The following is a 17038-nucleotide window of genomic DNA, read 5'->3' as shown; positions in this document are numbered from 1 at the left end:
GTTTTCTTTTATTTTTATAAGAGAGAGATTTTTTGCTATAGGGTGCATGCAGTCACCAGAGAGGCAGAGATCTGGGGGATGGCCATCCAGAAATCCCTTCTCCTCCATTCTTCTCTCACGCACATGTGCCCAGTGTGAGTTCTTAACCTCTGGGTCCAGGACTTGAACCACATTCATCTCTGTAGAAGTCCAGTGATGTATACATTATGCCATCTGTTTGTCCCTCTTTATAATCTTTTCTAAAAATGAAAATGGCTTTTGAGAAAATGTAAGGTAAGGTATCAATACATTGAGCAGAAAAGAGAAAGGTTATCACAAAAGAGCTATTTGGGAAACATGGAGAGACCAGGCCAGACTTACCAAAAACAGATGGTAGTGGACAATTTTACTTGAATTTTTGTGGAGTGCTTTGAAGGCTAAAGGGAGGATTCTCTGGTTGTGATCTGAAAGGCAACAGTGTAAATGTTTAGGTAGGTAATATAAACAGATCAGTGTTTCAGGAAGATTACTGCACTCATGGTACTTAATTTGAAATACAGTGAAAAATGGGAGAGAGGAGAATTGATAAAACAATGCAGTTATTTGTTACCTATAAGGATAAAAGATATGTGATAGTGTACACAATCTAAACTGACGTAGGCTGGCTTTACTGAGGGCAAAAGAAAAAAAAAATCATAGTCTAACACTACTGTATTTTTCCAGAACAAAAGAATCATGTGTTTTCTGATAGACCCTATATAGAAAACCTTATTCACAGAAGAATTTGTTTCAACCTACTAGATCTTCCTTACATAAAGTCTTCACCTATAAACTAGTTTTAAGAACTACTCAAATTCCTACATTAAGTTTTTAAAAATAATTATTTGTTTAATTTTATTTATCATTATTATTTAATTTGACCAGAAAGAAACCGAAGGGGGGAAGGGGGGATGAGAAAGCAAGCCACCAGATTTGGGACTCGAACTACATTAGGCTATGTGGGAGTCCAGTACCTTAACCACCATGCCGCTTGCCAGCCCCTGTATTAACTTTTTAATTGAGAGAAGTATATTTTATATTAATGGTGACCTTAACCACCATGCCGCTTGCCAGCCCCTGTGTTAACTTTTTAATTGAGAAAAGTATAATTTATATTACTGATGTTTTGGGACTTGATATAGCATCCTTGGCCCAATAGAAGTGTTACGTTGCTTAAATTCTTTTACTGAAAATACAAGCCAACAGAAAAGAATGATCAAAGAATAAGAGAATTTGGAGAAACTATCCAAATAGGAAAACAATTTGCATTTACCTTTGACAGTTTCTTTTAAAGTTCACCTTGATGTGTGACTCACCAACCCATAAACAGGTTCTTTACTTATTTAAAATCATAAAATTTAATCTTTGAATTCACTGACATGTCCAAAAGTAGGCAAATTCCCGTGTATAAAATTTTTTTTAATTGGGGAATAAAATTCAGAGTTCTCAGTAATGTATTTCCAAAATCCTTTAAGCTTTTTTTTTTTTTTCTTTCTTTCTTTCTTTCCAAGCTCCAGTGATAGAAACCAGTTCTGTGTTTCCAAATTTCTGGAATAGTTGCACTTAACTCGATGTAAAAGCCAATTTTCTGGTCTGGTCTAGCGTGCTTATTTTGGTGGTCGTTTTTGATACTTGGTGCTTTCGAATACATTTATAGGACAAGTGGTTTTTTCACTCTTGTTTTAGTGAAGAAAATGCACTCAAGCAAGGCATTTTTTTAAAGTTTTTTGTTTTTGTTTTTGTTTTTTTTTTCAGTATCAGAGGGAAAAAATGCAGAAACATCTGTTTTCCTTCAAGTCTCTGTGACTTTCCATGTTCATTCCTCAGTTATTACCAACAACTGATTGTAAAGTGGGTGATTTTTCTAGGATATTCTCTAAAAAAGAACTGGAATAAATAAACTTGGGAATATGATATCTCTGAACCCATAAGATATGCACTTTGGATTGGCAGACATTTCTTAGCTCTTAACAAACCAAACTATGACCTGGTTTAATTTGCTATTTGATTCTGGTCTGCGTTTATCTCATTTCATCAAGTTGTTTTTGTGCATTTGATGGTAGAAACACTTGGAAGATGAGGATATGACCCCGAAGATAGCATTTTGAACCCATGGATTTGTTTAAGATTTGGGACTTGGTCTGTAGTAGGACACAATTATTCTGGAATATTCCTCATTCTGCCATTTACCTATTTAAGATCTTGGAGGAGCTTCTTAAATTGTTCTCAAATTTCAGGGCTTGCAGTGTTGCCCAGTGGTTAAGGAGGGTGGATCCCACATGGCCTGTCATAGTTCAAATCTTGGCCCTGGCAACTTGAAAAACATGCCTGGCAAATATGCATGCATGACCAAAATTTGGAGGGGAAAGAGATGTGGAGGAAGAAGAATCGTGAGTGCATACTGTGAGGTTATTTCCAAAAAGAAGAGAATGGAAAAGGAGAAGGAGAAAGTGAAGGAAGAAGAGAAGAAGAGGAAAAAGAGAAAGAGGAGTAGAAGAAAAAGAAAGAAAAAGAAGAAGAAAGAAAGAAGGAAGAACAAGAATAAGGAGAAAAGGAGAAAGAGAAACATACCAGGTGTATGGGTGTACATGCCCAAAATTCTGAAGAGGAAGAGGTGGAGGAGAAGTGATTGCAGCATGATCATTCCTTCAATGAGAGTGGTCCTTTTTTGCTTTTTCTCTCTCTCTTTTCAGTAAGACCACATACCTTCTGGCAAATAACAATTTTAAAAAGTGTGAATATTTTTCAGTGCAAAAAAATTCTTAAATTCATGTGTAGTTTTTTCATAATACACACTATTTTACAAAAACTTGATGAAATGTATATTATTTTCTTTTATATTCCCCCCAATGTAGAACTTGAGGATTGCTGTGCTGTTTGTAACCACTGGCAGATTACAAGCAGAAGTGGAATTTAGAGTTCTCTTTCTGACCTCAAAGCTCATATCCAGTTTAGAGTCAGCAGATGGCGTGGTATTTCAGATGCTTGATTTCCACATGACCAATTGTAGTTCAAGTCCTAGATCCAGCAACTTGAAAATCATGCTGGGCAAGTATGTGTGCGTGCCCAAAATCCCAAGAAGAGAATGGAAAAGAAAGTGTGGTGTGTGGTGTGGCTATCTCCCCAGGGCAAGTGCATGTGCCTATGGCAAAAACCAAAACAAACAAACAAACAAAAACAAACAAACAAAACACATCCAGTTTATAGACCACGTTCCAAAGAGCTGAAACTGGCAATATAAATGGTGAGAAATGAAAGTAATTAGTTTTGTTTGCCATCCTAAGGGAGACAGAAATCTAACCTGATTCCATCACCTTTTTATCACTGATAAGCCTCCCTTGATTATGTTAAGGCCAGAGAGAATTTGGAGATGGTAGGATTATTAATCAGTTGATTTTAACATGGGGAGATTTTCTGAGTGGGCCTAATCTAATCATATGAACCTTTTAAAATTTTCACCTTCTGGTTGCAGAAAAATAAGAGAGAGCCTAAGCATGTAAGAATTCTTTGTGGGAAAGCTAACCACTGTCAAAATGGGCAGTCCCTGGCTTAAGAAGTTGAGGGTGGTTATAAGCAGCTACTTGACATTAGCCAGTAAAAAACAAAAACAAAAACAAAAAACAAAAACAAAAAACAACTTATTTCTTTTTTCTTTATTAAATTTTGCCAACTGGTGTTTGGACTCCCAAGAGAGAGACAGAGAAAAAGAGAAAGAGAGAAAATGAGAAAGCAACACTTCCCCTTGCCCTTTCATGGGGAATGACCACACTGCAATTCCCTCTTTTCTCTTTCTCCTTCCTTTAAAGATTTTGAGGACTCATGTGTATGCACTTGTTGTGTCTCAGGGACTCAAACCATCCAGTCGGCCATGTAAGATGCAGCTACCTTAACCACTATGCCACAGACAGGTCTTGTCTTCAGTCTTGTAATAGCAAGGAACTGAATTCTGCTCACCAAGTGAGTGACCTTGGAAGCAAGTACTTCTCTAGAACTTCGAGAGTCAGCCTAGCCAGCATCATGATTTGGGTCTTGTGCAACTTGGAAGAAAGTCAATCTTCTGGACTTCTGGCCTATGTGGGAAGGCGAGCTAAGGAATGAGCATTGTTTTAAGCTGCTAAATTTTTGACATTTGTTATATAGCGAGAAAGCACCAATACATTTAGGAAATGGTTCAATGAATGTTGTACTTCGTCACACATGCTACTATTGTTCTTGACATAATTTTTAATCATGAACTTGGTTGCCTACTTGGATAATTGGATCAATTTGCTACTGTTATTATTTAGCATGAAATTTTCTCACCTCCAAGACTTATTATCCTTCATTGAATAGGTTGATTTCTGCCAAATCAGAATAATGAATTAATTCTGTCATATTTTCATTTTTTAAAACACTGTGGGTCTTTTAAAAGAATATAGAATTTGTTCTAAAATGTATTTATTATAGGCATAAATGTAGAACCATGTTTTTGACTAGAGATGCAAAGACCTACCTGATAGTGAAATGCTCTCTGCTAATTGCATATGTCCATGTTTGTGAGGGAAACAATTTATCTCAGAGAAAGTGTCTCGTGTACTGTTAAAAATTATAAATGCTTTCAATCCACTGGAATATCTGGCAACTCTGCTATGGAGTCTTGTTTTCATTAAAATGGTTTGGGCTGAACCTTTCTTTGATAATTTAAAATTCCTTTCCACTCTCCCTCCTCCTTCCTGCCTCTAACCCCCATGCTTAAAACATCACTGGTATTTTGGCAAATCAGGGGAATTTAAAAAACAAACTTCTTGCTTATATTTTCTCGAGCATCTGACAAACAATCATACAAAAATGTGTGGATGGGTATGTTTTCTCCATACAGCTATTGTGCACATGTTTGACTTTGCCCTTATTACTCATGAGCCATTTATAATGCGTGTAACACTATCTGGTCTCATTATCCCTCTCTAGGAGCTTTATAAGCCTACTTGCTGAAACGATCTAGACGCATAAACAAAAGTATTTGTAGTGTTGGGGTCTGTTCCTTTCTCCATTTCTTCAGTCATATCTTCTACTTTTATACTCTTTGATATACTTATTTATTTATTTTATTTTATTTTTTTTAACATAGGGCAAATGTGCTTGTCAGAGAGAGAAAAAGAAACAGAGAGGAATCACTCCCTCTGGAGGATGGCTATACTGCAATTCCTTCTTCTCCATTCTCTTCGTAGAATTTTGGACACTCATAGACATGCACCTGGCATATTGTTTTAGGCAGCTGAGTCTGAGACTCAAACCATGGAGTGAAACATATGGGATCCAGGGCCTTAACCACCACACCACTGCTGATCCATGTACTCTTTGATCTCTTCCTGCTTTGGTTTCTAGTGCTATGTAACAAACCACCCCATACTTAGTACTGCAAAACTGTGACCGTTGTATTTTGTTCTCCAAGAGAACATCTCAAGAGGGAGTGTCCAATGACTGAGCACCTCAGAGAACCCAGCCCATAAATGTTGTGTGGTATTTAGGACCTAGTACTACCTGGTAGCACTTCTGCTATACTCAAGTGGTTCAAATATCACAAGTCTTCCCTGATGGAAGGAGAGGGGGATAAAGATTACACTTCCCTTCATTATTATTTAATTTTGCAAGGGGATGTGTGTACTCATTAGAAATAGATGAAGAGACAAGAGAGAGAGGGAGAAGGAGAAAACACCCTCTAGTGATGCATGGCTATGTCACAACCTCTTCTCCTCAAGAGTTCGGGCATGCATGCACGGGAGCCTGGCATGTTTCTCAAGCCACTGGGTCAAGGACTAGAATCAAACAGCCATGGGGGATCCATCTACCTTGACTACCAGGCCAGGGGCCAGCTATAAACTGTACTTTTTGATGTACTACTCTTTTAGAAAAGTACTCTGGATGGGATATACTTAGTGGTCATTTTCAGGAAATATAGCATACCACAATTTGCCTTCCAACCACAACAATGTACATCCCACCTTTGAGCAAAATAAAATCACCCTTTTCTAAGACTTGGAAGTCTCATCCCATTTTTTTTTCTTTGCTATTTTTTTTTTTCTTAGTGCATGTGTTCTCACCAGAGAGAGACAGAAAGTGACTGAGAGAGGGAAAGTGAGCAATCACCCTCCCTGGGTGGATGGCCACACTACAATCCCTTCTCCTCCATTTTCCTCTTGGAATTTTGGGCATTCATGCACACATTTCTGACATGATTTTCAAGACACTGGTCCAGGACTTGAACCTTGGTCAGAAATCCAGTGCCTTAATTACTACCACTTGCTGACCCCAGTCTCATCCTATTTTGATCTTTATTTCAGTTTAAGGTCCAGAATTTTGTTGCCTTAATCAGAATAAGGAGAAGAGACACCTTGAGTGCAATTCCTCAAGTATGATTTCTCTTGATCTGACCAGTGAGTTCAAGAGAGAGTTTATCTGTCCCCAAAACACCAAACGTACAGTGGCCAAAGAGACAGATGTTAACCATTTCTATTCAGAAATGGGATCACTGTTTCATAACAATTCTGAAATCCAACAGGGAATGTTTCCAATTCCTTGGTTAAGGCTGAGATCTGCAACAAGAAAGACATCCTCTGTGGCTCTGAGATTCATCTTGGGCTTTTTGTTCCAACTCTAGCCATTCCTCCTCCTCTTTATCAGCTTATGTCTATAGCTGAGCGGATGTGTAATGTTTGGCTTTTTAATTTGATTTTATCCTGTACCTTGTCTGTAGAAGTTCAGGGATTCAAACGTATCTTTTCATTTGACATAATCTACGTACCTCTTAGTTCTAGCTGATTTGGTTTCTTCTAAAACTTTGTGGGTGTGTTGCATGCTAATGTTTCAATCTAATCATTTAGACAAAACTTATACTCAAATCTCTGAAAGATGAGCCCATTTCTACTTTGAGCTTCTTATGAGACTTCTGTGGAATAAGGTCCTTATTACCTTTATAAACTCCACCTCCTTTATTTACTTATTTATTTATTTTTATTTTATTTGTAACAGAGGTTAGCTTAGACCTACAGCATGGTAGTTAAGTGCTATGTGTAGGAAGCTGGATCCCACGTGGCCAACCAAGGTTCAAATCCTGGTCCTGATAGCTTGAAAAACATACTGGGTGCATTTGTGTGCATGCCCCAGATCTTGATAGGATGGAAAAATGGAGGAAAGAGGATTGCAATGTGTTCACACGTTATTGGAGGTGCTTTCACTCTGCATGTGAGCCCTCTGACAATTAAGAGAAAGGAAAAGAAAGAAAGAAAGAAAGAAAGAAGAAAGAAAGAAGAAAAAGAGAAAAGAAAGAAAGAAGAAAAGAAATAGAAAGAAAGCATTTGGTCTGTCTGAATGTGTCTATGGAACACAACATAAATATTTCTGAGGGCTTCATAAAGAATTTTGTGCCTCCTTCTTTGGGTCTTAAGCCCCAACTCCCTGTTTCTTAAGAGTTCATAAAAGAATTACTTGACGCAAAATTTAAAAAAATAAAGGAGTAAAAAGAGATATTCCGAATAGCTGAATCACATTTTTTTCCCTGCCTTAATCTAACCCTAGAAGTTGGAGTCTTTGGAAGACCTAGATAACCCTGTAAGGTGCCTGAAAGAATTTTCTCTCCATCATTGTTTGTTGTTGTTTTTATGGCATCAATTAGTAGAATTATCTCAGCTTCATTTTTTTTTTTTGAGAGGTTTTTGCTATAGGATGCATGCACTCACCAGACAGACAGAGACAGACAGACAGAAAGCACGATATCACTCCCCAGGGGGGATGGCCACACCACAATCCCTTCTCCTCCATTCTCCTCTCGGAATCTTGAGCACACAGGCACGTGCGCTGGGGTGAGTTTTAAGCCACCGGGGCCGGGACGCGAACTGTGGTGGACTACATGGGAGTCCAGTGACATAGCCATTACACTAACTGCTGGTCCCTCAGCTTCATATTTTTTAATCACGATATTTAAGTAGGAATTGAAAAGTGTACTATATAGTTATTTCCCAATTTGTTCCTATGGAAAATATGTTGACAGTTTACACTAGAGAAGGGGAGGGGATGATTAGTATATATTGGCTTGTTGATTTTCACACAAATTTGAAAACATTATTTTAATGAACTCAACTAGAACAATTTTTATAACTCTTACAACTATTTTGAAAATGAGGAGCAAAAATGATGATATTGAAATATTATTATATTCATGGAATTGAAGTAAAAACTGCAAGATGGCAAATAGTGGAAACAGCAAGGCTCAGAATCTCCAAAGGCAAGGACATACTACGTACTTCGATTAAAAATTTTCTGGTGTAACAAATTTGTCCCAACTTTTTTCTGGGTGTAGTTTTGGATTGTCCAGCCTGAAATGAATCATTTTAAATTTTCTCATGACTTTTGACCTGTGTCAAGATGGTTCCTAGACTCCAGCACCTCCAAAATGCTATCTATGTTTTTTCATAGAGGAATAATTTTTCCCTTTCTTACTTCCCTCTGCTCCTGATTTTAACTTCTGAGTGTTTTTCTTTGTCTTCCAGTTTTCCCACAGAAACCAATGGGCCACCCTCTCACTCTTGGAACAGTACAGCTGCCACTCTCAAGGTGAAATAGTTAAGAGATTTGTGGCCAGAGGCAACTTTGAAATATATGATCATTATCTTCCAGTGGAGATGATAGATAGGCAGCAAGGGGTCTAGGCACCTTTGTTTCAGCTGGCGTGACTTCAGCAGTGGGCCACTTCCCAGTCACCTGTGTGTGTTCTCAATCTGTAGGCTCTCTCTACAAACATCTTGGTACATTTTCCTTTGTTGACATGTGTGAGCATCATTATAGCCATAATTTTATTTGGTGGTATGTGACCCTTGAAATGTTCTTTGTGTACTTTGCAGTTAAAACTCTGTGGAGCTGAAACTGAACATTGTTTTCCATGATTTATAACAACATGCTAGGAAGATTAGATCTCTCACATAATTATTCAGAATTTGACAGATTCTTGAGCTGGATTTCAAGTGATTAGAAGGAAAAAAAGACTTTTTTAAGCAAAATGCTTGCTTCATCATCCTGATTTTAGAGAACTTTTACACTTGGGGCTGTTAAAATAATATATGTGAATATAGCAATGTAGTCAGTATTTCGGGAGGATTAGAAACCCCCTCTTCTTTATCTTATGCTCTTGAAGGAGAGTGTTCTAAAAAGTTTTCAACTTGCTGTCCTGACACAAAACCCTAATCCTAACACTAACTGCTTCCAGTGTGCCCTCCTACATCCTAAAAATAAATACAAGTTTATCCTCTGCTTCAAAATCTACCTTCTAGGGCTGCCCTCGTAGCCTAGTGGTTAAGGGAGCCAGATCCCACATGTCTGGCTGTGGTTCAAATGCCAACCCTGAAGCTTGGAAAACACACTGGGCATGTGTGCATTTATACCCAAGCTATCTCAACAGGATGCAGAAATGGAGGGAAAGGAATTGTGGCATGACCATGCACCATTCAGGGTTGTTTTCTCCCTCTCCTTCTCTCTTTTCCTCTCTCTATTTCTTTTCTGGTGCATGCACATACCCTTTGGCAATTAAAATATGCTCTTTAGCAGAGCTATAAAATATTTTGTGCACATCACCAATATTCTCCTTACCAACACAGACAACTTTGATCTTCAAAATCATAAAGGGAAAGAAAACACATTTGGAAGGATATATCTATAAAGACAAATAGATGACTACTGAAAATTCTATTACAGAAGATAAAAATAAAACAAATGGTGAAGAGATAATAAGTGCCCAAATAATATTGTATCGGATATCTATTGATATGTAAACCTCAGAGAGGGTTAAAGGGGTAGTTCTGGTTCAGAATTTCATAAAACTGTGATCAAATGTTCAGTCAAGGCTGCAGTCTCTGAACTTGACTGAATTTATACTCCACTTCTAGAGGTAGGCATGATTGTTACCTCCCTATAAATGATGAGAAGACTAAGACTCGGGAAGGAGAAATAATTTTGTATACATTTCTTGTTATGTTATATCATAATGTGTACTTTGTCTTTAGAACACATGCTTTTAGTCATTCTCCAAACTTCTAAGTGGGAGCAATTACAGATAAAATGTTAAGATTTCAAGAATTAATGAAATGTGTGTAAATCACATTAGTGTAATGCCTAATATATAATAGGATGTGACTTTTAAAAATAGCTAAAAAACTTTATTGAGAGAAAATAGCACCTTGATTTATATACAGTTCAACATAATTTAAAATACGAGAATTATTTTATCCCAAATATATTAAGGTTTGAAAAACAAACAAAATTCTGGTTCTAGTCTCCTTAACCCAGAATTACTTTCTTTTAGGAAATAGTTGTTATTCTCTATGTAGTGATTAAATGATGCCAACAGTCCAGTGCCTTTTTCTCTTTTTTCTTTTTTTTTTTAGGGATTTTTTGCTACAGGGTGCATGCGCTTGCTAGAAAGAGAGAGAGACAGAGAGACAGAAAGCAAGAAATCACTCCCTGGAGGGATGGCCATGCCACAATCCCTTCTCCTCCATTCTTCTCCCGGAATCTTGGGCATGCATGCACTGCACGCCCGACATGAGTTTAAGCCACCGAGTCCAGGACTCAAACTGCAGTCGACTATGTGGAAGTCCAGCAACATAGCCATTGCACCAACTGCTGATTCCCCAGTGCCTTTTACTGAACAATATTTAGCACATGTTATGGGTTTTTATTTTCAAGAATGAAGGTTTGGTAGTCAAAACATATTTCTTTTCTGGAAGTTGGCTGAGAAAATGATAATCTAGCTTCATATCTTATTACCTGTTTCTGACTTCAAGATTTTTGACTACTGGGCTAAAATCATTGTACTATACATGAAATAGAAAATAAAAAAAGCAAAAAGCTTTGACTCTTTGAAGTTATAACAGAGATGGTGAAGGGTTTCCTCACCCGTTGGCTGCTCAAGAGACTGAACAGTAGTCTCTTAGTTGGGAGACAAAGACTTAAAAGCAGAGTATCTTGAGAACAGCCTAGCTTTCTAGATCTGCGGAGACCTGTAGGGAGGTCTATATCAATCTCAGTATATTGAACAGACTTTCAAAAGCCAAAATAAAAATCAGATGCATAGGCTGAAGTTTTTTTGTCTTAAGTCTAGGGAAGGTAGAATTCTTCCAGGTGTTTCTGCAGAAACAACTTGTAATCTGCCAATAATGAATCATAGAGATTTGAACAAAACCATAATATTCCAATGAAACAATTTGACAGATAAATTTCTTGAGAGGTCAATCATCTTTGAAGTTTGAATTATTTGAGAAACCAGATATAAAAATATTTCAAAGCCCAGATCAAAAATCTTAAGAAGTAGAAAATCATAAAGAAAAAAAAAAAACATTTGGAAGGATATATCTGTAAAGACGAATAGATGATTACTCAAAATTCTATTATAGAAGATAAAAAGAAAACAAATGGTGAAGAGATAATAAAAACCCAAATAATATTGTATCAGATATCTATTACTATGTAACCCTCAGAGATGGTTAAAAGGGTGGTTCTGGTTCAGAGTTTCATAAAATTGTGATCAAGTGTCCAGTCAAGGTTGCAGTCTCTGAATTTGACAGGTGCTGAAGCCTCCTCATTCACACTCACTCATGTGGTTGCTGGTAGGATTTCATTCTGCACATCATGTGGTTCATAGAACAACTCATAACATGGCTTTACCCAGAGCAAGTGATTTAAGCATAAGAATGAAATTGAGTGAGCGAAAATGCTCAAGATAAAAGCCAAAAACTCATTACTAGTCTCAGGAGTCACACACCATCACCATCACTTCTCCTCTGTGCTGGAACAGACCAACCTTGGTACTATGTTTGAGGGACTCCATGTGCATATCAGGAGATGGAGACCCTTGGGAGCCATCTTAGAGGCTGCCTATCACAAACACTGCAGAAGAAATAGCTCTAGCGTTGATGAAAAACCTGAGCCTGAAATTTCAAAGGGCTCAGTTCTAGGATGGATTAATAAAACGTATGCACACAATTCTGTATAAAAATCTTGAATGCTAAATATCATGTGAAAACTAAATAAACTTCAAGTTTAACCTCACCTGTTACTACAAAGGGGAAAATATCGACTGGCATGTGATTTATTTCTGCAAGAACATAAGCAAGGGAAGACCAGATATGAAAACCTTAAGAATAAGATGCGACACTCTGCTAGGCTGACCCTCATGGGAAGCTTCTGGCCTAGATTTTCTGATATTAATATCTCCACTCTTTAAATTCAGTTTGAAATTGCCTTTTTGTTTTCAGTGTTTTGTAATCCATTTGTTTTTACTTTGTTTTTAAAAGCAATGTACATGCCTGTCCTCTCAGATAAAAGTTTGATTTGGTCATATTTAGTTTAATACTCTATATTTCACTTTCTACCTAATTTTATTATTTATTTTATATTATTGCTTCCTCTTTCCTTGTTTTTGTTGGTATGATCAACAAAATTTTATATACATGTCTATTTGTTGCTAACTTCATTTTCTGTCCTTTCATATGGAGTTTCTACTATTATATAAGGCAAGACAAAAATCATGTTTTTCAGTAAGACCCCATATCCTTTTTTTTTTTTTTTTGGAGAGATTTTCACTTTAGTGCACGTGCGCTCGCCAGACAGAGAGAGACACATAGAGACAGAAAGCGAGAAATCACCCCCCAGGGGGGATGGTCACGCCGCAATCCCTTCTCCTCCATTCTCCTCTTGGGATCTTGGGCACGCACGCACACGCTCCCGGCGTGAGTTTTAAGCCACCGGGTCCGGGACACGAACCGCGGTCGGCTACGTGGGAGTCCAGCGACATAGCCATTATGCTAACTGCTGGTTCCCAAACCCCATATCCTTTTGTCTACCTCAATCAGATGGCAACTTAATCATAAATTTATTTCTATCCTCTTTTACCCTTTTCTTGCCTTCTGCCATGATAACAATGGACTTTCTCCATTTCAACTCTCACTTTGACCCCATGTTTGTTAAGATAATTCCATAGTACAGTAGATAACCATAAGGGTCATCAACTGAAGTTCCTTATTGTCTGTATTTCAAATAGCTCCCTTACAGCCAATTGAATCCATGTAACAGGTTCTGGCCAATGACATGCAAGGAGAAGTCATGTGGGTCATTTTGGGGGCATGGCAGTGAAAAGCCTTTATAACATTTCTACAATCTTTCTCTTCCTCTTTCAGAAAAATCACAGAAAAGAGCTTGTCTCAAGATGGTAGAGCCAGGGACCAGCAGTTAGCGTAATGGCTATGTTGCTGGACTCCCACGTAGTCGACCACAGTTCGCGTCCTGGACCCGGTGGCTTAAAAAACACGTCGGGCGCGTGTGCGTGCGTGCCCAAGATCCCAAAAGGAGAATGGAGGAGAAGGGATTGTGGTGTGACCATCCCCCCTGGGGGGTGATTTTTCGCTTTCTGTCTCTCTTTCTCTGTCTGTCTGGCGAGCGCACACACCCTATAGCGAAAACTTCTCAAAAAAAAAAAATATATGGTATGTTCCAGAAGTGTTTTGATCCTAAGTATTCTAGTACCTTGGTGTCATGTTCTTGGACTTGGTAGATGAGTTAGGGTGTAAGAGTTCCACAATAGCGAATGAATAAATATTTATGGCCAATCTTATAATTTTTAAAAATGCTCTAAATGATTAAAAAATAAATTTCTTTATTTTAGTGCCTTAAATAATAGGGCAATGATAGGGGGCCAGCAGGTGGCATAGAGGTTAAGGTGCTGGACTCCCACGTAGTCCACTGCAGTGTGACTCCAAATCTGGCAGCTTGAAAATCATTCTGAGTGTGAAGTATACCCAAAATCCCAGGAGGAGAATGGAAGAGAAGGAATTGTAGCATGGCCATATGGGATGATTTCTCTCTCCCTATCACTGTCTCTCTCTCTCTGTCTCTAGTGAGTGCACAATCCCTATGGTAAAAACCTTTCTATTAATTAATGTGAGAATGTGAGATACTGGAATCTTACAGATAGGAAGAGTACCAACCCTCTTTTCCTAGTAATTATACTATGTTTAAAATATAGCTAGAACTAAAATTCAATTGTGACAATTTTGTTTGTAATTAAGTCAGACTTTGTGTTAATTATTAAAGTCAGACATGGTGTTACACATCATAGTTCTATCAAGAAATATATTGAAAACAGGAAACCTTTAAAATAAAACGCAATCCTTTAGTTTGAAATAGCTAAGATTTTCTTTTTAGATATTGTCTCAAAAGTTAACTTGTGTTTAATTCACTATGGAGAATACATTTCAGAGAATATAAAATTACATGGAAATGTAAGATTTAATATAAATATTAATAGTACTATGTGGGACAGATGCTCATGAGGCCACAAGAAACTTAAGTTATTTTGTTGTCAAAAACAGGCTAGGTTAACAGGCTGAACATCTTGAAAGAATAAAGTCTGGCAGGAAATACATGGATTGACAACCTGGCCATGTCTTTGCAGGACTTGACAGGACTCAAAGTAAGAAAGGCGCTGTCTACAGTACTGAAATTCCATTTCAATCGCAATAAATTGTGGGCAGAAAAATTATCAGAGTTCTTTAGTGATATAGGAAAATGGAATAGTGGACTATATTAAATGTTTTAAAATTAAATGGATAAATTAGCATTTGAATATTTTAGTGTTTTTTTTTTTTAAGGGACACTATAATGCTGGTTAGAGGTGGTTATGTGTGTGTGTGTGTGGGGGGGTGTTAATAGAGTTTGTCACTTTAATTAACCTTGATTGCCTAAATATTTTAAACATTTGACTCCAAAGCAAATGAGTACAGCCTTAGGGAGTGGATGTATCAGGAGTTTCCTCAGAAGGTTAAAACACGAAAGAGGGCATCAGGAGAAGAAAAACAGTAATAAAATTACACATTATTTCTACAATGATCCTTCATTTCAAATTACTATACTTTGTAATATTAAGAGAAGAAAAAAATACATGGAGGGATGTAAGGTACAATGTTTTAAATTTTCTCTATTACGGGCAACTAATTTGACTTCTGTTTGGAAAATGTCAAGGGCATTATAACCTGAAAAAGCCATTTCATGGCTCGAAGAGGTCAGAGGTTACATTCCTGTTCTTTCATTATGTTTTATCCAGAGTAGCATAAGCTTTAAACAGAAATCATTCAGCTTTTAGCCAGACATGTTATTTAAAAGTTTTCTAGAACTGACACTTAAGGGTTAAGGTGGGAGAATGTGAGTGCAGGAAATGGGGGGAAAAAAAGAGTGAATTAAGTTTCAGCAAAGGTAAACATGTTACTCTTGAGTATATCTTGGGTGCTAAAAAAGTCATTGAAAGGCTAGTAAATGAGAAAATACAGAAAGACCATGAGCACTTTCTTCAAAAATAAATTAAAAAGTTGCAAGAAGGCACAGACTCTTGCCAGAGAAGGACAGAAAAATAGTGGCAGGAATATTGACAATATTTGAGGGCAAAACTTAAACAATACACTAAGATCATTTGCACTGGCTACAAAAGTTAAAATCTGTCAATTCTATCATTACAAAACCATTATTTATTTGACAGCATTTTCTTTTTCTAAGATGACATCATATTTTACATCATAGTTTCTCTGTCATGTTTAAAATTTGTAAGTTTGTTTTCTCCTCTGGATAGTTTTGCTTTCTGACCCTAGATATTCTTCTACTCAAGATAGTTCCTAGCCTAGAAACAAAGAATGTTTGGTGGAACATCATTGGTTGCAATTTAAAGGAATGTGCCTGCTCGGTAAATCACAAGCTCTTTCCTTCCTTGTAGAACCACGGAAGGAAAGTAGGAACTGAAAGTCTTTCGATGTGGAACATACCTCCACACTGTGAGCACAAAAAGCACAGGGTTCATCGGTATCCCAGCCTCAATATAAGGCCTCGCATGTTCCTCTGTGATTAATGACACTATTTTCTCCACCGTTCACATATTCCCGAAGTAGGTTCGGACTGCTCCTCTGTTGTGTAGAAAACAATGGCACTTGTTTTAACAAGGGAAGGAAGCTAAACATAAATGAAATGAAAAATAGCAAATTAAAGAAAATGATTTGGCTACATAAAATTTTCTATCTTCGCAGGCTGGTGGAAAACAAAAAATATGTATGTGGAAAAAGTAGGAAAATCGAAGTTTAGGTAGTTTTAAAGGTTAAAAAGCTCACACAATTTGATAAGCAAACAGAACCAATCAATACAAATTGAGAAGTATATTAAATAATCTTATCACAGAGATAATTGGTCAATGCTTAAAAGCATATTCTATCTCGTTTGTGATCAAAAGTGGTTAAGTTAAAACAATTTAAGGTATCCTCTCATTCACAAATTAATCAAGTTGTGATGAAACTTAAAGCTATCTCAAATTCATAGTGAGGGCACAAAAGCCTACCATCTTTCTGGAGGGGAATATACAAGTGTGTAACAACATTATTAAAAAATTAGTATTTCTGGGACCAGCAGATGGTGTAGTGGTTAAGGCACTGAACTCCCACATGGCTGCCCATGGTTCAAGTTCAGGACCGGGTAGCTTGAAACTCATGCTAGACACATAAGCATTTGTGCTCAAAATCACAGGAGGAGAAAGGAGGAACAGGGATTGACATGTGGCCATCAGCCTTGGGGAGTGATTTTTCACTTTCTCTCTTTCTGTCTCTCTGATGAGCACATGCGCCCTATAGGAAAAATCTCTTTCTAAAAGAATTTCTTTTTAAATTCTGATTACAGGTTCTACAGACAGAAGCTATTTTAAGGACATGGGACTGTGGACGGAGATGCATAAACAAATACAGATAATAGTTATAATACTTAGGGTGAAAATTATAAGTTAATTAAATAAATAGTCAAATGTAACAGAATCATGAAAAAAAAATTTCAGCTACAATATTTAGTCATGCAAACTGAAACACTAAAAAATGTACACAAAAAATTAAGTACTAAATGCATAAAAGAAATCTGTATAAAGTATATAACCCCAGCTTTGGTATTCATTAAAAAATAGTCATAGAAATGTATA

At 37.1% G+C, this 17038-nt stretch overlaps 1 long non-coding RNA gene across 1 annotated transcript; it reads right to left on the bottom strand.

Annotated features, from left to right (window-relative positions):
* Positions 1–218: 218 nt before the first annotated feature.
* LOC102498921 (uncharacterized) lies at positions 219–2627 on the bottom strand. Its single transcript, XR_003550219.1, has 3 exons — positions 2590–2627; positions 361–443; positions 219–239 (listed from the first exon to the last, which is right to left on the bottom strand). It is a non-coding gene; the product is annotated as an uncharacterized LOC102498921 (long non-coding RNA).
* Positions 2628–17038: the final 14411 nt, after the last annotated feature.

This window comes from Tupaia chinensis, unplaced genomic scaffold (assembly GCF_000334495.1).
Source record: "Tupaia chinensis unplaced genomic scaffold, TupChi_1.0 Scaffold000373_1, whole genome shotgun sequence".
NCBI lineage: Eukaryota > Metazoa > Chordata > Mammalia > Scandentia > Tupaiidae > Tupaia > Tupaia belangeri.
Note: the sequence above shows the minus strand (reverse complement) of the source record. Positions and strands in the feature narration are given on the sequence as shown.